General features: G+C 40.4%; 1 long non-coding RNA gene across 3 annotated transcripts in view; it reads left to right on the top strand.

Moving 5' to 3' along the window:
• Positions 1-26,020, top strand: part of LOC135447392 (uncharacterized) — a 240,880-nt gene that overhangs the window by 195,001 nt on the left and 19,859 nt on the right. Inside the window, exon 5 of one of the 3 annotated variants that reach the window (XR_010440091.1) lies at positions 2,637-3,559. The exons of the other annotated variants lie outside the window; for them this stretch is intronic. This is a non-coding gene — a long non-coding RNA (uncharacterized LOC135447392). Of the gene's footprint in view, positions 1-2,636; positions 3,560-26,020 lie in introns of those variants that run through there. 3 annotated transcript variants of the gene reach the window in all.

Here is a 26,020-nt window from a genome sequence, read left to right as displayed (position 1 = left end):
ACATGACCCGAGCAAGTAGATCCAAGCACAGAAAGCCACTGCAGTGCAGGCAGGGGACAGTTATTCAGTGAAAAGATTTGCATCATGATCCCTGACTGAAATGAATCTGATTCATAGCATACCTCTGTTTAATCTTTCATATGATGGATCATAACACCAAGAGCATCGTGACATGAACCAAACTTGCCATTCATCGGATTAATTCCTCATTTTTTATCTAGAAGTCAGGCATGTTCATAATTTGTAGTATATTTGTAGCAGACAGCAATGTCTGCATGACAGACAATATAAGTCAACTACCAGTTCTCTGTGTGCTAATGCATTCAGGAAACAGCACACCATTCAGAAAGTGACTTAAGAATTTAAGTATTCTGAGATAGTGGCTTCCACTGTGAATGCAGGGGTTTACCAAAAATAATGGGTGAGTTGGTTTAAGAATAAGGAGTACATTCTGATCTGCACCAGACTAAGCTGTTGTAGACTTAAAAAGAGTGCTGGGAAAGGAGGAGATTTTCTGAGTCCTAAAAATGAAAAGTTTATGAGCAGTGCAGAATTAATCATGGAAGACTTACTTGACCTTGCACTTCAAGGTTAAAAAAATAACTTGGGATAAAAAGGAGGGTTTTTACAGAATATAAATTTAGCCAAACTTGTCTACAGCAGTATTTCTTCAGTTTCCTCTGAGTATCTTGTGACTGGTCATTATCAGACACAAGATGTTGGACTTGTGGGCACACTGGTCTTACCTAATCTATTGTTTCTTCTGTGAACTACTTTCAAACAGCTTTGTACCTTATTTATTAATCATGGGTTATAAGAAGGAGATGACCAGAATGACCAGGACAGACAAACACCCCCTTCATCAACACACTCTTCTATGGTCCCTCTTTCTTCCTTCTCACAAGAAAATAGCTGCAGAAGTCCATCCCCTTCATTTTCACGGAGGCTTATTTGGTGTCTTGACTTGGCATCTCGAGTTGGTGCAAAGCAATGAATGCCTTTATGCCTGCAGTGGTGCAGGGCATCAGTACTGCAGGGCTGTGGTGGTTGCAAGGCTTTTTGTTACTTCTGAGAAAGGAAGGCAAGGATATGAAAATCATGTCAGTGATGCACAGGCAAGCAAGGAGTAAAATTGATAAATCAAAGCTTTCAGTGCTAGCAAGGTTTTACTTTTACTTCTGTGGTAACTATCAGCTATCATACCCTTTGCTTGGAAACTGCACTGTGTGCGGCTTAAAATATTTTGTTGTGGTACAAAAGAAGAAAATAATTATCCTTCACTTTTATTGGAAAGAATGGACAGTCTATCCCATGCATCAGAAGATGATAAAATGAATGTAGCCCTAAAATTATCTTGATCCCTTAGGGAAGAAGAGAGGAGAGATTGAGTAGGAGGTTGCAGAACTTCCCAGCATAGAGGGGTGTATTTAAGAGAACTCCTCCTAGATATTTTCCAAAGCATATTTTAGTCAGGGACATATGTCTGGCAGGCCACAGACAGGACAAGAAGTCAGTTGTTAAGGTAGAGAGAAATTGTTCTGACATATAGTAGAAGTCAGAGTATGGTCATTCTTTTATCAGTGATGTTCTTTGCAATTGTCTGGATGAGTTTAGTGGAGCTCATGGCTTTGCTAGAATTATAAAAGAGTCCATCCACAAGGATGCAGCACTCTAAAACACTTCCTGGATTCAGTTCAGGGAATGAGAGAAGGCAGAAAAGTGGCTAAAACATGGTGCTTGCTTAAAGCTGCTTGCAAGAACTTTAGACCAGACTGACGTTGAAGTCATGTTGTAGGACATAAACACCCTCAATCTTTGCTTTTCCTCAATCAGGTCAGTGAACTTCATGCTGTAAATGGAGTTTAGGCTTCAAACTAGGAAGAAATTTTTATGCCCTCTTCCAAGGAAGGTTCGAACAAAAAAGTTAGCCCTTGCTGCCTGTATGTGTTGTTAGATTTTACATCCTGATCTGTTGATAATTTCATCACTTGAACTTCTTGATGTATTGATTTGATTTTACTCATGACCTTAATGTGATTGTCAGATTGTTCTGTCTTTAATTACCTCAGTAAAATTGTAGTATATTAGCTCAGTGAAGTGCTAATTTAAGTGCCTCTTTGCTTGCTCAACCTCTTCTAGAAAACTAATTTTAAAAAGTCAACATAACAGGTTTCATCTGTCAAATTTTGCAACATGGACATTGCATTCAGTAGGTACAAATAACCTTCAGCAAAGAAGATTGCAAGTCAGTTGTTTCTGAGACAAACTCACTATCCAAGCTTTTGGCCTGACATACTAAGAGAAAAAGTTTGTCTGTACCAGAAACTCTGCAGTGGGACAAAGGATATAAGCCATTCATTAGAAAAGTTTAGCAAACAGAACATTTTCAGAACTGCCCATGTCAGGTATGGATTTAGGGCTGGTGTCCTACAGCCAGTGAAGGCAGGGAGCAGAAACATTTCAGTGAATAATTTAAAGGGCTCCATGAACTAAACCAAAAGGTTCATTGTGCTCCTACAAGCTACTTAAAGGGGCTATCCCTCCTATATATGCTTCCATTGTGGGGCAAAGTGTGGTGAAGGTTTTCTTCTCACCCCATAAGATTTACCTTTTCTTTCTGATTCTCCTCTCCACAGGTGTATGTGAGGGGACAGTGAGCAAGCAGCTGCGTGGTACTTTGTTGGTGTTAAACCACCACAAGCCCCAGATTCCTTCAGCTGAAGTTGTTGCCTAGAGCTGCCCTGTTGCTGGATGTGCCAGCTGTGGGTGATGGAGCAGCCCCTCTCAGCTTGGTGCTGCTTGAAACTGGAGGGAAGGCAGGGAAATAGGATACTGCTTGGCCAAAGACAATGCTGCTGAGAGCACAGAGCTATCTTTATCCCAGTTATACCTTAGGGGCAGCTAAGGGGTTCCCAAAACCAGAGTGCAGCCAGATTCACCATCAAGGTCCATTTGCTCAGCAGCAGCTCTGTGTGGCACCCAGGCACTCTTAAATCACTCTGACACTGCCCAGAGGTCTATACAAATTGCTCTGCTGTTTAGCATATGTGCTCTTACAGCCAAACAGTCCCAAATAATTTTTGAGAGGGGCATTATGAAGCCATGAAAAGCCACTTGGTTGACTGCACAAATCCACAAATAAAAGCTCCCAGCAATGTATCTCCTTTACAGTTGTATAAAGCCTGCTGATATCAGCCATTTCAAATGGGTGTGGGATGAGAAGCATCATTGCTCTTTCACAAATGGACACTAAGGTCACTCAAAATCAATAGCAAGTAAGAAGTGAAAAGCAACTCTTAGAGAAAATAAGGCTGAAACTGCTCCAGAATTTGAGGTTTGACCAACCACTTCAGTGCAGCTTGCACAGCTGCAGAAGCAATTGTAAAAACACCTGGGGTTTGTGCTCTCTTGTGTTTACAGAGCCCCTGCCCTCATGTATCTCAAAGACAAAGCCACAGAGTTACACAGGAGAAAGAAGTAACTTCTCCAGAAAGGGGCTCTGGAATCCAAAGTTCTTATTGGAACGCCAGAAGCAGTTTTCTTTGTATTTGCCAACTCGTTTTTTTTAACAGCCTCATGGTCCACTGCAATGTTTGATAGTGATGTTCCAATTATATTTGTCTTTTTCTGTATGGTCAAGCACTTGTGTTCTTATGGGCAGATGCAGAGGTTTTGGGGTTTTTTGTTTTTTTTTTTTTTAGTGTTTGTGTATAAAATGTCCGAATTTTTTGGCTTATCATTTTTTATGCTTATGTTTGTGGAAAAATGCATATGAAAAAATAGCTTCTTACTAAAATATCTGCAGAGATGCATATTTCTATGCAAGTTTTCTAACTCTTTTTAAATAACTTATTTTGGATTGCTTGATATTGGTGATGAGCTTTTTTGCATTATGGCTCCAAAAAGTAGACACAGTGCTAAAACTAGTGCAGAGCAGGGAAGAAGGATAAGGATTTGCACCACAGAGACTTGCCTCCTTTTTCTGTCTTAGACATTTGCCTTTTCACAACAATTTTGCTGTTGACATGCTCAGCTTGTGATCTAATCTGTGCTCATTAGAGGGCATTTTACACATGCACAGAAGGCAGACTGAGGGAGGGGGAGAGCCTTTGCCAGTACTAAGAATTTGAAGTTACTTCTCCAAAGTGGAATTCATGTGCAGCAGTCACTCTCCAGGCCAAATTTTGAATCTGTCACTCCAACCATAAATCATATATTCACAGCAGTGGAAAATTCGAATAGGCACCTGCTGTCTAATGGAAAAAGTTCTTCATTCCTGCTCTAAACAACATTGTTTGTAGCTTTTCACTGACTTGGGTTGAATAAATTCAAGCTTTATTAAAGCTTTAGCAGAATTTCAGTTACTCTGAATAGGTTAGATTTTTGTTAAACTTCCTTTGAATGCCTGTATATTTTTTATCCTATATTAAGTATACCATTTAATGGATTATGATTGGTAATGCAGCCTGAAGCCTCATTACTTGAAAGCTTTATAGCTACCAGAAGCAAATGTTTTCAGTCTCTGATGGAGAAAAATCAGCTTTCTGGTTGGGGGCTGTCTTTTTCCAAACTGAGAAATCAATAAATTGTCTCATCCTTTTGTGATAGATCTGGAATTTCAGCTCTGTGTGCCCTGAGTTGAGTTCTGTGACTATTCCTTAAAGGAGAATTTAGCTGTCATAATTGATGAGATGCAGCTTGCAGTCTGCTATTGGGCACCTCAGCTTGGGAAGGACATCAAAGTGAGGCTATTTATTGGGATAACCAAAAAGAAAGCATGAGCATGTGGAAACTGTCACCCCCTCTTGCCTCTGGGTGTCTAGTTTATATTCACTCCAGTGGAGGCACTCACGGTGTCCTATTTTTCAAGAGCCTTCTTTCATTTTTCCTTTTTAGTTTTTTTTTTTTCCTGTCCTACATACTTAACACGAAAGTAAAGCATGATACTATGGCAAAATGGGATCAAAGTGAAGGAGGATCCTTTGCTACTTTCTAATCCAAAAGAGAAAGGTGTTGTAAGCAAACAAGTGAGATGGCTGCTGTTCTGTGACACAAGAATGCTGTTTTCAGAGGAAATGCCTTCTGTTTGAAGGCATCCGCTGGTGCCCATAGTCAAGGCTGCCTCTTAGGAGGGAAAAAGTGGTCTTAATTAGGATGATGTCAGCAAGAATATCATAATGTTGCAAGTTCAATATCCCAATGAATTAAAATTGCCATGAAGTTGTCCTTCAACAGTGTGCTGAGTGTCTGAGAAAAGCCTTGGTAGAACTGACAATTTTATTGAAGAGTATGTCTGTGGCAAAGCTTTTTTTTTTGCTTTTTTTTAGTGAAGGACTCTGGCTACGTGTCATGTTTTCAAAAGGATCAGCTGTTTTGTTCTGAATCTGTGTGGCAGAACTGAAATCTTGTTGTAGATTGTGGATTCCAGTAAGAAAGAGCCCTGCCAAGATGTTGCCCTGCTGGTGTGTGGGGCCTGGGTTCTTGCAAAAGAGAGATGGAGGTTTCAGGGTGTGCTGCTGTTGAGTGGTGGCCATGTGTAACTCAAAACTTACAGCACCCTGCTTTGCTCTTAGAACCAAGATTTTCTTCAGATGTGATTTTTTTTTTTTTTTTTTTTGTCTAGAAGAGAGTTACTCTGCAAGTTGCCACCTTCTCCTTTGAACAGTAGTTGTACAACTTCTTCAAGTCCACCCTACCCACCCTTCTGTTTGTCTTCAAGACAAAATGGTCCTGCATCAGTTGTGTGCTGCAGATGGATATGTGAGGAGGGGGGTGGCTGGTTAGCAGGGAATTCTCCTGTCTGTGCCTTGGAATGGGCTGCAAATGGGTGGGATCATCAACCAGCACAGGTTAGGACAGTATAGAGAGGAGCTGAACTTCAATCCTGTGTGGAGTGAAGGATGGAGCTGAGTGTCTCCTGTCAACAAAATGCTGCCTCTTCCCCAGAGCAGACAGAAAGAGCTGCAGGCTCTGTGTTTACTGCAGAAATTGTGCAGAATACTGCAGAATTCCCTGATAAGTGTGTGAAGGTCATTAACTGAGTGCCATCTACTGGCACAAGGGGTCTGCTTGTTTAACATGAGAAATGAGTGCTGCAGCTCACTCTAAATCACTTCCAGGGGAGCCCTGAATGCAAGGTGCCAGCCTAGTTTTAACTCTGGCCACAACTTTTATTCCTTTTGCAGCTTTTTCAATGTCTGTGGAAATCCCCTCATCTCACGCTGTCCTTGGCAGAGCTTATGGACTAGAGCCATCCCTTGCCACTTGACTGGGCTGCATGGGCAGAGCAGGTCAATGCATGTTGTTGGGTGACCCTGTTTATGTGGCATGATATGTCACATCCAGTTAGCTTCTGGCAGAAGCATTGCTTGTCCTGCCACTCTTCCACATGTCCTCAGATGTCAGAAGGCTCCCTTGGATCTTTATAAACTTAGGTAGAGAAGCTACCTCGGAAATAATTTCAGGAAATCTACCTAGGAAGTCAGCCCTGAAGTAATGCACAGTGGGGCAGGGGGCTGTTATTGTCATTTAATTAATTTAATAAATATACCTAATGTAATAGAAGCCATATCAGTGCAATCATCACCAGGAGGCCTTTCATTCATCTGTTTTTCATGCAGAGCAGAATTTTGTACAGCACAAGTGCAGTTTCAAAAGCTGGCAGGACCAAAGGCTGAGTAGGAGACAAGTAAATCTTCTAGAACTTCAGAAAATCTGGGTATGATTGGGCAATTTGTCACCCAGCATTACAGCACAAAGACACTGTATCTATTTTGTTCATGAGAGAAAAGGAGGCAACTTGCATTATTTTGTGGAGGGAGGAATTGTGACCTTTTTAACTGCTTGCATCAACAGATGAAAACTGAAGTCCTCTGACAGAGCTCTCTAAGGAAAATTTGTCCTGCTGCTTCCCTTGATTAGGAGAAAGCAGTTTTTCTGCCTTGAAAAAATGTTTGACATTTAAGAGATTTTATGAAAAATCCATTCTTCAGTAAGATAAAATGACAGGCTTGCCGAGTTCTTCACTGAGTATGAGGCACTAGGATAGACTGGGGCACTCATTCCCATGATGGAAGCCCCAGGCTCCCCAAGCCATTGCTAGAACAAGGAACTCAGACTCAAGCTAGGAAAGATGCCCACATGACAAAATTATTCTCCATTCGAGTCTTCCTCCCTCATGAGTCCAGTGTCCATCTCCACAGGAAGTCTTTGAGAACCATATTGACAGTAGCTCTCCTCACAGAAGAATTTGTCATCTTTGTGCAGGGGAAATATATTGCCTAGAAGATTTCCATCTGTCTCGAGCACACACTATTTAAACATCCAAAATATTGAAATAAGAAGCTGTTCACAGAACAATCACCTTATCATAAAACACACCCTGCTAAGAACATGATTTCTGTTTCCATTTAATATGAGGCAGTGTTCCTCATTATTCTCTGCACACTGAGCTTCATCTAAATCAAATTGAACTGAAAAGGACAATAGTGCTATTGATTTCTAGTACTAAAAATAATGCATAATAACCTCACTGTACTGTCAAATCTGTTCAGTGAATGAAATTGCTATCACACAAGATGTATCATTATTCATCAATTTTATTATCCTTGCCAAGCAGGCTGGCATCTTCATTCAAGTCATTTCTATGGAACCTGACTTGAGCAAGAAGTGACAACACGATCTGCACTTTTTGGTCACCCATGCATACCCAGGAGCTGTTCAAACATCTTTATTCCTGTGAGGAGAGCATGGAGGTGCCTTCCTGCTGATTGTATTTCTTAGGCTAATAGGTATGGGAAGGCAAGCTGCAGTTTAGCTGCAAACAAGATGAGGAGAGATGGCACATGCATGTGCTTGAATGTTTTAAATCTGTGCACAGCAGTGCCAGGAGCAAAGATTCCTGAATTAGCAAAGATATAACAAGAAGATGAAAAGCACAACTAATTTGTTATATGCCATCATCTAGGCTATAAGCTTTTCTCTTCTGTTTTTAAATACTGTTTATAATGAGTGCTGCAAAGGGAACCCTGCAGTACAGGGTGTCATGTTTTGGGACAGGGAGTTGCAATTCTGTTGGAGGCTCAGCTGGCATGAACTGGCTTGGGTTCACAGATGGCATCTGCCTTCTCTGCCATGTGCTGTAACATGGCTCAATTCAAGGATGCATGCTGGGAATGATTATTTTTAGATGATAACTGCCTACTTCTGGAGGGGCCTTTAGCAGTCTTGGAGCCAGCAAAGGAATACGGCATCAGCAATATGAAAATTGCTGCAGCTTGGCATCCAGGAAAAATATTGGTTGGCCTGGGTCAGTTTCTGGTCAGAGGGAACCACCAGCAAATACTGACACCAACAGCAAAGGTTTTAGGATTTGGGACTGCTTCTGTTGATTAAAAAACCCAAAGAATCAAATCACCAAAACCAACCACCGCTCTTGCAAGTATTTTTCTTTTCTCACACAGACTTGGTTTTTCTGAACTGCTGAGTGATTTGGGTTGGGGTAAACTTCCTCTCTTCATTTTTGTGATGTGTTGAGAATTCATTATGAGGAATTCTTGATCCTACATGCCTCTGTTGCCTGTGCTTTGTAACGCTTTCACCACTTGCAGCCGAAGTCCAAAACTGCTCTCGTCTTTCTGGTTTTGATTTGTTGGTGTTTGTATCTTCCCTTCCAGGAGCTGGCTGGAGCCTACTACAGAAGGGCAAAAGTGCTGAGTGGAGCATATTTCACTGGTTTCTTAGTCTGGCTCCTAATGAGAAATACTGACACTTTCAAAAAAGCTCACTCACGTGGCCATCTCAGTTTACCTTGAAAGTTCAGGCTGACTGCAAGGTTCAAGGAAAGGGGCTTTAACTGACTCCAGCCTTCAAATTTACTTCAGTCTGACTGGTGAGGAAGTTTACATGAGGTTGAAGGTCAATTATTTTGTGTGTAGGTGTTAGAAACTTCAGGGGGGAAAAAAATAGTTCTTTTTGTGTGAGGTGCCCAAGGACTTTCCTGTAGACCTCATATTTCTGCTCCCACTCTTAGATCATGCAGATGATTATTGGAATACAGATGACTTTTCTGACGTAAACCCCACCCATTTCTGTTCCAGTCTTCTTCCCAGACCCTCCTATCTCATCCTCCTCAGGGGGGAGGAGCATGTGAGTAAGGAAGAGTGGGAGGAATGGGCAAAACCCCATAATTTTCATATGATGTAGCTTAGATGATGATGATGGGTCTGAGGACCAGAAGATTGTGCCATTAGCAAGGTCTTTTGAAGAAGGGAACCTCTGTAGGGCAGCATTGCAAAAGGATAGGATCTCTTGGGCAGGTTGCACAGCTTGAGCTCAATGGATGATCTAGGCAATGCACAGGCATTTCAGAGAGCTGCTCTCAAGCAAGAAATTTCCTCAGCTGACCTTGTGGCATGGGCTAACTCTGCATTGAGCTGACAGTTTGCTTTCCAGGACCTACATGACACCTGAGGTGGGAACGCACTTCCCACAGCAAGGCTATTAATAAATCTGCTTTTGTGAGCTCTTCACCACAGTCTGAGGCCATATTCTTCTAATAACCCTGAAATATGTTTTGTTTTCATGTACTTTTGCATATTAGGTTGAACCTTTCCCACTGTCAGGGATTTCTGAAACCTTAATTGCTTTTCCAGCTTAATTGCCCCTGGAATGAGCTCAGGAATTAGCTTTGTGCTAATGGGGAAATATTTGAGCTGTTAGAGCTCTAAACTATTATTTTTAGACCAAAATTAAGGTGGGGAAATGAGATGCAGATAACAATCAAGGTTTCAGTTTTATTACACTCAAATGCACTAGGACTTACAGGATTAAATACAGCCTAAAAAGAGTCCAAGAACCTGTTCAAAATGAGTAGAGTAGTCTTGAGTTGAAATATTTTCTCACCTACATGCCATCTTGATGTTATTCATCCTTGTTTTAATGTAAAGGTTTTGTTGACAGGCATCATTCCAATAATTTCACTGGGTTTATATGGTAAAAGAGTTGGCTTTATTGGAATAATATGGGAAACTTTTAGGGTTTATATTTTTTTCTCCCATCTTAAAGAAAAAAATTGAGAGGTTGAGTAATGACCTAATTGGTTTTAGCAGATGCTCTGCCAGCATGTGGAGAATTCATGTGGTATTGCTTGTCACTGGGGAACCTTAACCATTTTTGAGCACTTACAGCCCTCAGAACCAGTACAGTAATACCTTGCATATGCCAATATGCAAAATACAGGCTTCAGCAGATATGGCTTAAGGCAGTTGTGAGAGTAAAAACTCAAGTGTAGCAAATTAGCAGTTTTATTTTATACTCAAGTCATTGCTCAAAGATGGAAAATTATGCTAAAAGATACAGCATGTGATAAAAATGAATGTTATTTTTATTCCTAGAAAGAAACTTTCATAGAATGGTTATCAGTGTGGCAATTCTCATCACTAACTTGTTTGTTTGAAGGAGACTTCTCCTATGTGATGGCCCCTCTGACAAGACAAACCTCAAAACAAATTCAAACAGATTCATCAGTCAAAAAGTCTTGAATTTGATCATTCTGCCTATGTATGTCACTCAATCAGGTTTTTATCAAGATTTTTTGATTTGTGGGGCCTACATAAGGTAATATTTAAGACCCTGTAGAAATGTAACATCTGGTTCTTTCATTAAAGGCTGTCAAAACATATATGTGCAACAGGACCTAAGATCTCATTGGGGAAAAAAGAAATAGTTTGAACCTCAATTGAAACATTTGTTGTATGTTTTGGAAAACATGGAAAATTTTGCATGAATCTACTCTAGATCTTGTCTTGCTATTTTCCCCCTCTTGACTCTGTCTTTATAACATGAACAAGGCTGTTCTCTGCTGTAGACCTTTTCTGTGAGAATGTGTATAAACATTTGGCTCAGAGGCAGGAGAGCTAATTGGACCTTCCTGGAGCCTTGCTCTATTTTTGTGAAGAGGATGGGGGAAGAAGTCAAGGGCCAGGTACTGAGTGGTTCCTGTATCCAAGAGCTGCCAATACAGAGCAGAACATTGTAAAAAGTGGGGAGGCACACTCCTAGTGTGATCTATGTACATGCTCGAGCATACCTTGACTTTACCTGGAAAGACAAATATTCCATCAGTCTGATCCTGCTGCAGAGCAGAAATTGTGCCAGCCAACATGTGGAGGTCTTCTCTAGGCCTAGCAGCTGGAAAGGCCATGGTTTGTGTCGTGGCCACCACAGGAATGTGCTTTAGTCCAGCTGATCCCTCTCCAGGAATTTGCCCCTTTTAGGCAGATGGAGCTGTTCTGGGTTTACAACGACACTTCTCTGGCCAAATTGGGCCTTTCAGCAACCTCTCCCTCCTGCTTTGCATGGTTCCTGACCCCACCCAGGTCCACTCTCCTGAGTTCTGGGTGTCTGTTTCTGCCTTTTGCACAGTTACTGTGTTCCCAAGGAAATGCCGTGCTGTGCAAAGCTGGCATGAGCTGCATCAGGCTCCATTATGAGATGCTGGTTGTACTGCCAGTGCACCACTTCCATCTCTAAAGCATAAGTAACATCATTTATGGGAAGTGTTGAGAGCTAAAGCAGATCTGGCTGTGACAGGGGCAATCAGATTTATATAATTTTCTGACAGACAGTTAAGCTTAAAGCTGCGCAAACCGGAAATACGCTGTCAAAGAAAGTTAATGCTTTAGGAACCCAAGGTTTTATGAGGCAAGGCACAGACCTCTCCTCTTACAAAGATGCTGCTGCTTTCTCCTGTCTTTTCAGGAGCCCCACACTGCCATGAGACAAAACCCCACCCATCTATAAATCTGATCCCTATTAATAGGGATAGAAATATAAGAGCATTTTAAATGAGAGGTGTGTTTGGAACAGATTCTACCATGACTTAGAGTTTAGTGTTTGTGTGACAAGAAGTAGCAGCAGTTCTCCTTGGTTATAGCTGGAACAATAAGTACATTTGATTCCCACTAATGCAGGGGAGATGATATGAAATTAGTTCAAAGCTGAGACTAAGTCATGGTTCTCTAGCCAGCACAGTGCCCCAAAGGTATCCTGAACCATCAGGACAGCATACCTGTCTTATGCTGTTTCAGTAGAATAATTTATCAGTTCCATAAGTTTTGGCACAGTGTCTCAAAACTAACATTTAGCTAGGGCATGTAGGCACCAAAGGCAGGACAGACATGGAGGCTGAAAATTTATTGCACACAATTCTTGCACAAACCATGGCTGTTTATGTATTGGTGGGAGGTTATTTTGCAAGTCACAAAATGGGATGGTGGAATGCACGAGTCAAAAAGAAGGCTGCCAAAAGCGATGGCAGCAAACTCAGGTCTGTGCTGTGGAAACCTGTGGAGAATTTGTTCTGCTTTACGTGTTATGTAACCCTGCACTGAGTCAGGGGGGGTCTGACTGCACCCTAAAAACACACAGGGTACCCCTGATCTAGACAGGAGTGCTTTGGGGGCCTAGCTGTAATGTTTGAACAGTGTCTGACTTAAGGTAAGTGATGATTTGACAAAGCTACCCTGTGCAGTGTGTTCTGATGAGATCCTACAAACTCAAAGGACCTGGAGGTACCAAACATCCTTGTGGATGGTCTTGATGGGCCTGCTAATATGGTTTTTGTTTTGGCTTTTTGGGTTTTGGTTTTTTGGTTGGGTGGGGTTTTTTTGGGTTGTTTTGTTTTAGGTTTTTTTTTGGTTTTTTTTTTGCTCCTCGGACTTTATAGCTAAAAGAGAGTTTCTGAGGGTGAAGTGAGTTTGTCGTTCAAGTATTACTGCATGCTCAAATCCAGCAGGACATTCTGTGATCTTGATAACCTGTTGTCCCAAGTTCAAGAGGCATTTGTACTTTTCCTCCTATTTGAATGTGGTCTAGAGTGAGAACAAAAGAATGAAGAATACCTGTGTCCAGGTGAAGAACACAAATGATTATGTTTTTATTTAAAAAGAAAAAAAGCAAATCTGTTCTTTAGAGTAGCAGAGTTTGTTCTGCAACTGTTGTAATTCTGCAGAAAATGGTGCTACTTCAGGATCTTTTTGCTGGAGGCAGACATTAAATTTAATTCTCCTTCTTCTTATTGTTACAAAATAACTGTACCTGCTTATTGTACATTCAAGTAACTCTTCAGTGTAAGGTTTTAACCAGAGACAATGATTGCAAATTCTTGTTTAAAGATGATAGATATTTTTCCCCTGCATAGACAATCTACCACTTTTTAAGTGAAGTACTTTTGAAAGCTGAATGTAGCCTTACTGCTTTAACATCTCTTTCATTTACATACTGCACTGAAGGAAGAAAAAACCAAGCAGGTAGGAAATCAGAGGAGGAGGTGGAAAAAAGAACACAGAACTAGATAATCAAACACACTTTACAATTTTTTTCAGATATTCCACATGCTTCACCTGTATTTATCCGTCCAAAAGGAACTAACTGGAACTCATTTTTTTCCATTTGAGTAAGGTGCCTTCGTGCACTGTCAGCTGACCTTAGCACTTCGTGCTAAGGTGCTAAATAGGTTCCTGTATCAAAAGGATGTAGTTTCCAGAGCTGGGAGGCCCTTCCAGCAGACTGTTTAGGGGAAGCAGCCAAAACAACCAAATCCAAGCCCCAAACAGACCACAGGAGGAAGATGAGCGAATGGAAAATAATTGAAAGAATTTTCAGGAATTTTACACTACAGCATAATTATGGGTCTCATTAAAATGCTTTTCCTTTTGTTATCTTTGCATTTAGTGCAGCAGGGTTTTGTTTGGTGTTATGGTGATTTATGAGTACTTGTGAAAGGACAGAGAAGGCAGAATTCTGGTGAAAGGAGAGGTGAATGATTGCCCTTAATGGATCAAGGGATTCATAGCTATAGCTTTGCTCGGCAATACTTCCCTAGTTTGTAGAGCACTCATTTGTACAGTGTTTCAGTGGGATACAAATCTTTGATCATCTCTGTGCTAAATGTGTATTTACCTGGGTAAATGTTTTGCTTAGGTTTCAGATATATATTTTTGTTTGGGTTGGGTATTTTACATCGTGGTGGTTTTGGTCATCACAAAAATTAGTGGCTTCCAGGTGATTTCAACATGTACCGGGGTGAAGATGAGATGACATTGGGTCTGTATGGGATCCACAGGACTTGAGGACAGAAAGCTGTAGTGTTAGTGAGGTTCTATCAGCTTATGTCAGGGGAAACTTACCTACTTGACCAAAGGAGAATGCAAGAAGTTTTTGATCAGATATTTTGATCTGTAAATTTTCTGTTTGCTGTTGATTTTGTTATATATCCATCTGTTTATAATGCGCTTGCTTATGCTTTTTTATGTTTTTTCTTTAATAACTGATCTAGATTTTAGATTTTAAACTGCTTTATAAACATTTCACAATTTGCTTTCCGTTCCACCGATATTAGGCATTTTTACCTCTAATGCACGTATAGTCTTCACTGTAGGGAATCATAAATTTGAAATATAGAACCTTCATAGTTGTAAGAGATGAATCTGAGTGTTGGGAAGCTGGTGGACTCTCTCTTTGGATCTGTTTTGTTCATAGTAATGTCAAGCCTGCTCCCAGGGTCTTAGTAGGAATTCCAGTCTCCCAAGTCTGAATCCAGATGCTGATGATGTGGGTGGGTGTTTTCCTAAAACTGAGTGAGCATCACCCCGTAGTAGCAGAAGCTGTTCAATGCGATTCCCCATGTGAACCTGGCATGAGTATATTTAACACTTCCTATTTGTAATTACCAATGTTCTATAACATGTTAAAAATAGTCCAGAGGCTTTGGCCCTGCGTGCCCTGCAGTTTGTTAAACCTTGTTTAGTCTTACTGCAACACTGTAATCACAGATCTTGTTGCCTAAGGGAATTCTCTCACGTTTCTTAATTTAATTAAACATTTCCCATTAATTTTAATTAAATGTTAAGATAGAGAATTCCTCCTTAACCCTACAATAGTAATGCTTTCCAAACCAAAGTACAGTTTTCACAGATTTTATTCTGACACATCATCTCATTTGATGCAGTGAATAATTTAACAGTGATTTTAATATTCTGGGATTTTTTGAAGTCTGTTTCTATTTATTTCCCTCTAGCTTATTGGAAGCAAATGAGACAGGTCACCAAAATGCCCTAATAATTAGAAATGAGGTGAGCACCATGTCTACACCATCTCTGCTTGTCTGGTAGTTGTAAACTCCCATCAGTGCAGTGCCAACCTAAGAATCCTGACAAGAAATCACTTTTCTGGAATTTTCCAAATGTTCTGTGGCCACATTTATCAGAGTGCAGTAAGTTCATGTGCTACATTTTTGTAGTGACAGCACTGGGCAATCAGACTGTGTGTTGGAAAGTTTAGGTACATGTAATGTAAATTGTTGTGCAGGTTAACTATGCTTATCTTTATTAAAATTCTGAAGTGTCATGTGAAAGCTGTGTTGCTGCCTGGAAAGAGTATTGTTGCAGTTATTTCACCAGTAGCAGGGATATTTCCATATTTCTACTCGGTGGGACTACACTTTTTTCTCATTTTTGTGTGAGGCTGACTGAAATTGCTCATTGATCCTTTGGACAGAAATTATTTCATATTGCTCATCAAGGGTTTGCATCTCTTTGGGCTTTTCTCTGTGTGTGTGTGTACATATTACAAACACTTTGCTATTTAAAGAAAAGGAAAAAAATAAACGTGACACAAGAACTGTACATCCCACATGCCATACACCTGCATGCTGAAGGAATTTCAGCTTTAAGGCTGTTTCTTTAGGCTCCCAGCTGACTTAGGATAGCAAAGTGTGAAATTGTAGAATGAGCAGAGCCCGATCAACACCACATCTGCTCAGATTGCTTGCTTTTTAGCTTCCACACTGACATTCACAAATATGAAAGGGAGGAAACTTACAGTTCTTCTGATATGCAGAACGTTTTATAGTGTAAAAATTTACTGTAACTATTTTAGTCAAATGCATTATTCTGTCATGACCTGGATATAAACATAGTAATTTTATATAAACGGTTTTCTAATCAAAAAAGGTTTATTTTACAGTATTTCCATGCACAGAAAAAAACTACTGTAAAAGGTAACACAGCTCCTGGGTGTGTTTATTTCAGTAGAATTTACTACAAATTGCGTTTATAGGGCAATGAGGCTTGGAGCCATCCCACCTTGCTTTCTTTCCAGGTCTGCTGTTCACAGCAGGGAGGAAAGTATTCAGATGCCACTTGAAAGCCAGTAGACCCTGTGGAGATGCTGCTTCTTCTCCATGGTCTGCTGGGTATATAATGCCTGGCCTACTATTTTAGGCACTATACTTTGGTGGAATGCTGAGCTCAGACCTGATTGTCTCTGCAGCATCATTTAAGGCTGGAAATATTGTAGGTGGGAAATACCAGAGCAAGTCCTTTACCTACAGGAGTTATCTTAGCTCATGGATTTTCATAGGCAACATCACAGGAGCTGGTTTTCCTTCACCAAAAGTGCCTGTGCTTTGAAAGTTACTTGTTTAGTGCCACACTCACATGTAGCTTCAGAATCAGCAGATTCTCTTTGGGGATCAGGCCTCCTTGGGGATGCACTGCTCTGAGCATGGTGTTCCCCTCTCTCATGGATTTATCATGGTTCTTCTGCCATAGAGTCTATACAAATTATTATCCATTTTCTTGTCTTTCTGAATCACATCACCAAAGTCTGCAGCCTCCAAAGAGATGCTTGGAAATCACCTGTTATTGAACATAAAGATTTTTAAAAAGGAAAAAATGTAAGAAAGAAGGGCTTTACTTCTTTGCTTCTTTCTTTTCTCAGCACCTTTAAAATTGGTTTGTTCTTCATGAAGAAATATTGAACTTTCATAGTTGTAAGAGATGGAGCTGAGTGTTGGGAAACTGGGAAGTTTATTTGTTTTTGTTAGGGTTGTTGTTATTGTGTGGGCTTTTCATTCCATTGGTTTTTCGTGAAGCGAGTTTCCTAATTTTACAGCCTAACTTGTAATTTTAGGATACTTACAGTCAGCAGCAAAAAGATGGATAGAAAAATGCAAAGGATTTTGTGTGATTCCATGAAAGACTATGTAGTTCATTCCCAGGGAGTTGTGCCAATAGTTTTCAGAGAATACTGATTAAAAATCAGTTTTTCATAATGAAATGAGCAGGTGTGTCTGAATACATGATGTGAGCCAATTTGTTCAATAAGAAGATCCTGATTATATGTGACTGTTTTTCAGGGCAAAACCTCATTTAAGGTTCTTTCATGGGTCACTTCTGCCTTAAGCTCCTGTGCTTGGGAAGGATAAACACTGTTGGTATTTGAACTTTTAACTTAAGAAGAACTGTAATGAGAAGTAGAAACTGCTGCATTGAGTTACACATTGTAAGTCTTTTGCTTGAAAATTAAGAAGACAACTTTTTTTCTAAGTTAAATAGTGTAAAGCTCCTAGTAAGTACTATTAGTTTTTGAGAACCCATATTTTGCTTTTAAAAAAATCAGAACATCGTTATTCAGAGTTCTTTTTCTTTCTAAAGAGCTCCAGACTGTAAGCAGGGGGCTAGCAGGAGTTAAGAGGTTTGGCAGAGACGTGCAATGTGCTGACTGGAGCAGAAACATCCTTCACATGCTTGGTTCAGCAGTAAGGGTGAAAACACTGAAAAGACATTTAGAGATGAAGTCTGCAACAAGTCACATTGCCTGGGTTGCTTCTCCCACAAAGACAAGAGGTTTTCTATTATTGCTAATTTTCCAGAGGGTGAAAGCAGCCACTATTTCCCCATCTGTATAAGCAGAGAGTCAGATCTGTGTCTGAAAGAGCAGTCAGTACCTTCCCAGAAAGGGTTGTTGGCTCACAGAATGGTTGAAAATTGAGAAAGTGCTTTGTTAAATATTTCAGAGCAGCTGAGCCTCAGTCTGCAGTGGCCCCAGTTTTCCTCTCTGCTATTTTCTGAAGTTATTTTTCAGTTAGGTTTTGTTGAGGTGGTTGGGTTCTTATTTGTTTTGGGTTGTTTTTTGTTTGGTTTTGGTTTGGTTTTTTGAGTTGTAATTTTAAACTCATGACTCAATTTGTCTGAGAAGGGAGCCTTGGAAGCTGCTTTAAAATTGGTATCACAAACTTATAGGGCCAGTAATTGAAGTGTTTTCTTGGAAGTTGTGAAATCAAATTAGCAACTCAATTTGCTTATGGTTTTCAAGTGGGGAAAAAGAAAGGGCACTCCTATTTTTTTCTGTGATCACTGTCTTGAAGATAAATGACTTTGCTCCTTGCTGTAGGCCAGTGTACGTAGCCTTAGCCACTACACAACATATTTTTTTTTTGTTGTAATTGATTTTTTTTTATGAGGAATTTTCAGAACAATTTCAATCCCAAATATTTTCACTCTACCCTTTTATTTCTTACTTGCTCCCTGTCTGATTTGGCTGTCAGTGTAGTGCACTGACAAATAAATCATTGTCAGGGCTCCGTTCCCCAGTGCACAAGAGTCAGGAGTCCCAAACTAACCCTGCAGTCATGCAAAGGTCCTTACTTCAGAGCTTTATCAAGGCTTGCTGACTTTGCAGCATCCCACAGAGGAGGGAAGCTCATGACATGAAAGACAGTCTCTTCTGTACTCAGAAAAAATGGACTGGAAACAAAGGTGCCACACAAATACAATATTTAACACAATCAACACAACTCCTTTTGCAGGGCACATGGCCTGATGGGTTAAACACTGCACAATGAGATGGGTGAAAAATGTGAGGGTGTTCTCTGTGACCTTGAGCAAGCATTTTCAAAACTCAGTTTCCATCCTTGCTTCATGACAGAGTTGCTGCACACTTGGTGTAAAGAGCAGGCCCTTGGTATTAGGCTTTCCTACCTGATTTCATGCAGATTGTGCTAGTAAGCCATACAGGAAAAAAACCCATCTTTTTCTGACAGTTTTGGGGCCAATTTCTGTCTCTCACTGTTTACCAATGTATGGCATCTCATAACTGCAGTGATATTTTTGAGGGTTTTGCTAGAACCTCAGAGGCTGCTAGTTTATTGCTAAATATTTTGCCTCTGCCCCTTTTCACATTGAAATTTCAGACCTGCCACCCTGCAGAGGAAAGCTTTAAAATACAGACACATTTGGTTGAAAGTAGATGAAAACTAGAAAAGCTTAAATTTCAGCTTTAACTGATCATGTTAAATTCTCACATACTCACAGAAAATGGAATGTGGGAATTTTCTGTGATGCTGTTTCAGCTTAAGCATGCTAGTGTGGATTTTATGGGGTCTGGGGGTTCCTGTGTGCTGCAATATTTTAATGTTTTTAACTTCTTGCTGTACTGCAGATATTTGTAGCGAGCAGAAGGCATCAGATGTAGGATAGTGATCTTTTGAACTGCTGCTAAAGCAAAATGTGCTAAACTGTAGAGTGAAAGGTGATGCCACAATCAGCCTTAGAAATTTCACTTCATTTGTTTTTTCAAGGATAAGAAACAGATGAAAGAAAACCTTTTTTTAATTATTTTTTAAAATTTTTCTAGTTACGTTTCTCACTGAGGAAAATAGTAAATTCACCTTTCAAAATGAATTAGAAATCAGTCCTAGCCACTTGCCCAAGGAGGACCAAAGAACAAACAAACAAACATTTGAAGTGTAGAAAAGTATGCTAATATGGTCAAGTTTGGAGTAAGGTAATCTAAATTAAGCAAGAGGGAATAGAGAGACAGCAAAGATGTGAAAAGACAAAGAGCCTTCAGAGAGTTCCTCTAACAGATACCATGTTTACTTTGTTAAAAATAGGAAAAGCAATCTTGGTCTGCATGTTATCAGTAAATGAGAGTTTTAATAATAAATTATCTATGTGATTGCTATTTTCTTTCCCTTTGCAAGGAGAGATGCTCTAAAAAGAAAATAAGTGTTTCTGTAACTAAAATGCTTCACTAGTGGACAGCAAATAGAAGGAACTCTGGATTATTATTGTCTTTAATTTATGGAGTGTTGGATTTTTATTTTTGGGGGTTTTTTGAATGGATAGGGAGAATTGTTGTCTCCTGATGGGGTAGTATGAATTTAGCACCAATGTCACAGTTACTGTGGTGTTAGCAGATCCAGGAGCACTGTGAGCTGGAATAAAACTATAATCTTCAAATCCAAGTAAGTGGTTGGGCTGAAATCAGTGTGGGGACACAACTGACCAAAAAACATGAGTGTGATCAGCAAAAGGGAGTCGCTGGTGTAGGGCATGATGATCTTTGTGTGTGTTCTGTGACTAAACCCAGTGCTCCGGGAGGCAGATGGCCAGTGGGTGGTTGCACTTTGCTTTTCAGTGCCCTGCTCCTGATCATCTGTGCTTGGGAATATAAAACTGCCTTGGCTCCCTTTCTGCCTGTTACCCAGCTCTCTCTCTGTGGATAGTAAGCACATATTCCTCAGAAGGAGAACATACATGCAACCTCTGAAACTGTGGGAAGAATTGGAGTGGTAGCGCTTGTGTCAAATTAGTGGAAGAAAAATGCTGCAACTTGGAAACAGAATTAGGAGCACAAATCCCATTTCACTGGCAGTGCTGCTTCTGTCCTAAATTTTGGAAGTTTTGCCTGGAGAAATGTAATTACATGCCTGAAAAGAGGTCTTAGGTGTCTGACCTTAGGTCCTGTAATTTACATTTTTGCTTATGGTCACCTGAGAAAGGAAAAATATGCCTTGGGATGCATTTCTTTTTAGGATGACCATTTGTGCCTTTTTGCCATCCTCTGATTCTCATTCTGTTCAGCATGAGTCCCTTGCTTCCCTGTAGGGAGAGACAGATGAGCAGACATGTAAATGAACCTTCTGTAACTCTTGCACAGGATTTCATAGTCTGTCACAGAGGAGCAATCGTCTGTCACATTAATATGGTTCTTATTACAGTATTTATGTCAAACCCCCTGTCTTTCATCATTTTCATTAGCATGAAAAGTAAGGTTTTAACAACTATGGTAATAGGTAATAATGTAGCATTAGAACATAAATCTAGTGATGATACAGATACCCATGAAGTGACAGGGACATGTTATAATGTGTTCCCAGCATTTATTTTGAGGGCAGATTTGTGTAGGTGGCTTATTTTTTAGGAAGTATTCACTATAATTATCAGAACTAACAGGGACACTTGGCAAAGGAGAAAAAGAAATCTTTAGGTTGCAATTGAATTGAAGACAAGAGGTAGCAGTTGCAGTTACAAATTACCAACTTTCTGATGGTGCTTGGCACATGTTCCCCTCCTGCTTCTGACCGACATGTGACAAAAGCTCACAGTTACAGGGGGGTTCATTGCCAGAATCTCTGACTTGGGTACAGGAAGGACATTTTATATGCAGTGTGTATTCACAGGCACAAGTGGGATAAACTGAAGTGAACCAGATCATTGAGTTAAATAATTTAAATGTTAGAACATGCTTTGTTCACAGTTGGAAATGTGAAGTACTTTGAAAAGATAGCAGAGCCCCTTCTGAGCAGAGGAGGAATTGCTCAGTCATGAAAATTTACCTAAAGAGCTGAGGTAAAGGCAACCATTATTTGGAAGAATAGGGCCATTCAGTGGACCTGCATCAATCTGAGAAAACACAGAAAGAAACATTTTCCCTACACAGTACGGAGAGGAAAAGTACTTTAGTTATCCAAACTAGCCCTTGAACACACTGTTACAGTTAATTTGAGATGTTATGGAGTGTTTAATGGCTTCCAGTGGTCAGGAAGTTGGTTTTAGAAAGATTGTGGGTGAGAAAACTCTTACCCATCCAAAGCATCCAAGTGATTTATAGCATTTGTAGGCTGTACAGTGCATTGTGGTACTCAGAAGCCCCAGGCTGGTGTTGTCTGCTCTGCTGCCAGAGCTTGATGCAAAGCTGAGGTCTCCTAGCAGTGCTGCCATAGATCTAGAGAGCCCTGAGACCCTTGACATGTGAAGATGTATTAGCAGGCTTAGATCTTGAGGACTGTGCATGGCATTGCACTGCTTCCCGCAGGAATAATCGGTTTGCTTTGGGCATGGTGCTGGTTTTCACCCTGTAGCTCTGTCTTCTCTGACTGAGCTCTGGGATCAGACACCTCATACTGCTTCATATCAAGTCAGATCACATGCCACAACATGCAGCCAACTTGTCCATGATCAGGTAATTCTTCTCCACGGAACCCATATCCTAGTTTTTGGGTCCATCTAGCATATGTAGTGATGGGAGTTTCCTTTCGCTGCTGACCTAATGCTTTCAGGGGGCTGAAATGTGGCTTCCCACATTGTGGTTTGGGAGCAGGATCCATCACTCTTTTCAGCATCACTTAGATTTTCCTGGTCCTGATTTCCACATATTAAAATGTGTTGAGTTGCCTTGGAAGGAGGCGAAGAAGAGGGAACTGATCCTCTGGTGACCAGTGACAGGACCCAAGGGAACGGCCTGAAGTTGTGTCAGGGAAAGTTTAGGCTGGATATTAGGAGAAGGTTCTTCACCCAGAGAATGGTTGGTCACCGGAGCAGGCTCCTCAGGGATATGGTCACAGCAGCATCCTGACAGACTCCAAGAAGTACCTGGATAATGCCCCAAGACACATGGTGTGATATTTGGGGCTGATGTGTGGAGGGCCAAGGGTTTGACTTAGGTGATCCTGGTGGGTCCCTTTTAACTTAAAATATTCTGATTCCTTGGGTAAGAAACTGGCAGCATGAGGTCTTCATGTGCATGAAGATGGTGAGGCTGCATCAGCTGGGATGTGAATTTACCACATGTGCACTTATGCACTCTCTTTCTGTGTGCAAATCCCTGCATCCAGCACAAGTGGTTGGCCAGTGGGTTCAACAGCTGTTCTGGGAGTTTAGGCTCCTTCTCAGTGCACTGAGCTGCTCAAGCAGACCTCTGGTCAGTGACAAGGCGCATTGTCAACTGCAGCCCTTTTTTCCTGCTCATGAGTTAATCAGTCTTTGTCACTCGTGTAACTGAGCTGGCTGTTACTGCTGTTGATTTGTGATACAGAACTTTTTTGTCTGGTAGAGATCAGAGCAATTTAAAGATGAAGGTGAGTGCTCTCATCCCCATTTAAGTGATGGGAAAACAGCAATGAAAACCAATTTCTGAGAAGCAGCAGAGCTGAGAGTTAGCCATTGGGAATAAAATCTTGTCTCTTACCATCCCTGTGGATGCTTCATAAATTTCAAGCGAGCCTAATGTGCAGTTTGAGATATGTTTTGATATATATCCTTTTGACAGACAAATCATAGCCTATCTTTGTTTTTCTAGATAGGATGGGCCTGATTCTTTCTAAAATGAGATTTCCAGAGAATATTCCTCTTCACAACACCAAATTCCACCTTAGTATTCTGCAATATCTGTGTGTTTAAGCACATACTCTTGCCTGGTAGTTTGCTCACTACAACATTCACAGAAATAGTTGGAAACCTGGAATTGGATACAGTCAAAGTAAATCCATGTGGATAGACAAATAATTGCCTGTGCAGTGGTTACCATCAATTTAACCTAATTTTCAAATTTACCTAATTTTCAAAATCCAAGTTCAGGTCCATTCATGTGAATAATGAACTGCCCTGGTTCTCTCTGTCATCTCTTTGTTTCAGTGCAGTAGATGAGCAGGGGAGCATGTGCAGCCCCAGCTATCAGCTGGTGCCAGCTGTTTGTGCCCAGGGAGAACCTGGCTCACAGCACGTGAAGGACACGAGGAGCAAAAGGAATGTCTGCATTATATGACTAGAAAGGTTAAGAAGATGGCAGGTTACATTGTCAAGCTTCCAAAATATTGTTGCACAGACAACAGGTTCTGCAAAGTCCTCTCCAAAATGACCAAGCAGTTTGGTGTTAATGATAGGCTGAAGTTTGGCTTTTCAATGGGTTGATTCCACTCTTATTCTCTATTTATGCTGCACCTTCCAGCAACTGTGACTGAAGTTAGAAAATCACTCCTTGCACCCATTCACTCCTGCCCACATTCATGCTTGGCAGAGTGACTGTCACCTTTGGGCACTGTGTGCCTCCTGCACACTCAGGTGTGCTGGTCTGCTGGGATTTATCCTTCCATTCCCCCAACACATCTGCAGGGCAACATCTGCACGTTGTAAAAGACGAGCAGGAATAAATGCTGCAGGCTTTTTTATAAAAATGTTGGTGCCTCTGCACTTAGGCAGCAGTGTGGCCTGATTATGCAGGATCTCTGAGGCTTATCCCAAGATGATGATTTTTACATCAAAAGTGGATTAATGGAAGTCGACAGCCTTGTGTCCATCCAAACACAGTATGAAATGATAATAAGTATAGAACTGCTAGTCAGTAGGGTCTCATGTCACATAGTCAGACTAGATAAATGATGAATATGTAATGAAATTACATAGAATTGAGACAGATGGCTCTAGCTTTTGATAAATGCATATATCTTCACAATCAGATAATAATGCCAATGTGTGGAAGATCAATTGGGATATAACAACTTTGAAAAAGAAAGTAATTTCTCTGCTTTCGCTTTAAGATGCGCATTTAAATAAGAATCAACCTTAATTTAATTATAATTTTTTTCATCATTAAATTAAACAAGAAGAAGAAAAGAAACCAATGGGAAAAAATGCAGGCACATTTTCGTCTTATTTTGCTTTGAATTGTAGTTATTTATCTAGTGCCTATAATGAAATACCATTGCCAAAAAGAAAAGACAATTATTTTCTCCACAATAAACATTAAGATAGATTGATGGTCACTGCTATAAAAAGGATTAAATGAAATTCTTGACACTGTTTCAGGAAGATGTCAATTTGTTCCTAAGAACTCCAGTTATGAGGAAGCTTATAATACAGTCCATTTGTTATTGATAGGGATGTTTAATATTTTACTGACTATTTAAGGTGCAAAGTCCTTGAGATAAATCAGCTTCTCATCCTCTCTCTGGATTTTACTATTTCACTAGAGGTACATCTTTCAGGGAATTGACATGATTGACTAGGGACACAGTGTAAAAAATATCATTTGAAATAATGTCATTATCAAAAAGGAAGAATTTTTAAGAACAAAATAATTATGAAGCTCATTAAATTTACAGTTTCTGCATATTACAGATTAGTGAAAGAGTAATGGCAGTAACTCAACCCATAATTTTGGATGGTGGTTGTGTATTATCTGAGTTACTGTCACTTTCTTGGAATTTAAAGTCCTTGCTTCTGTAGATAAACAAATATATCTGTCCCTCATTTGCATGAGATTTAGGATATTTTCAGGTGAAGAGAAAGTAGCTTTCAGTTTTCTGCAGTCCATCAGCCAAACTTTGAGTAGTAGTTATAATGAACACGAATACCAGCTGAGGTCTGAGGTGTTAGGTGCTGTACCAATACACAGGAAGAGTATTACAGGAACGGAGAGTTTGCAATCTCTTCTCTCAGGATGAGACTTCTTGAGCTGGGAGGGAGGAAATGGATAAAAGCAGTGTTGGTAGGAAAACTAGGATTAATCCTCCATGATCCATGGCTGTCTGCAACGCTCCCGGAGGAGAAGCTTCAATTGAGATGTTACCTTCTGTGGCTGTGGAGATTTGGGCTCAGCAGCTGGCACAGGAGAAAGAAAATTAAGTTTAGGTTTAATTTAGTCATCATATAAAATATCTTGATGTCTTCAGAATATGACTTGGGAGTTTGTTCAGTGGCACTGCATGGAGAGTACTCCATTTACTCTGCACTGAGGAACAGAAAAATAAGGCTCAGAGCAGTGGACTTGGAGGCTTTTTGTGCAAGCATTGGAAAAATCAACAGTGAAAGATCCCTTTTTCTTTTAGTACCATCTGTGCTAAAGAAACAGGTGTTTTCTCAACTCTGTGTATTTTTCCAGAGCCTCCCAAGTGTTATTGCAGTAGTCTCTACAGCAAGTACTGCCAGGTGCTGGCTTGCAGTGGAAGTGGTGCAAGTGTCCTGGTCCTCTGAAGCTTGAGGGCACTGATGTTCCCAAGGGAAACCCTTCTTGCAGTAGTGAGAATTTTTACCTCACATTCTGCTGGCTGCAGAGCCATCACAACAGAAGACATGTTTCTCCTTCCACACTTAATCACTTTTTCAGTGCTTCC

The sequence above is a fragment of the Zonotrichia leucophrys genome, chromosome 4, assembly GCF_028769735.1.
Source record: "Zonotrichia leucophrys gambelii isolate GWCS_2022_RI chromosome 4, RI_Zleu_2.0, whole genome shotgun sequence".
Taxonomy (NCBI): Eukaryota; Metazoa; Chordata; class Aves; order Passeriformes; family Passerellidae; genus Zonotrichia; species Zonotrichia leucophrys.
This window is presented reverse-complemented; position numbering and strand designations above follow the sequence as displayed.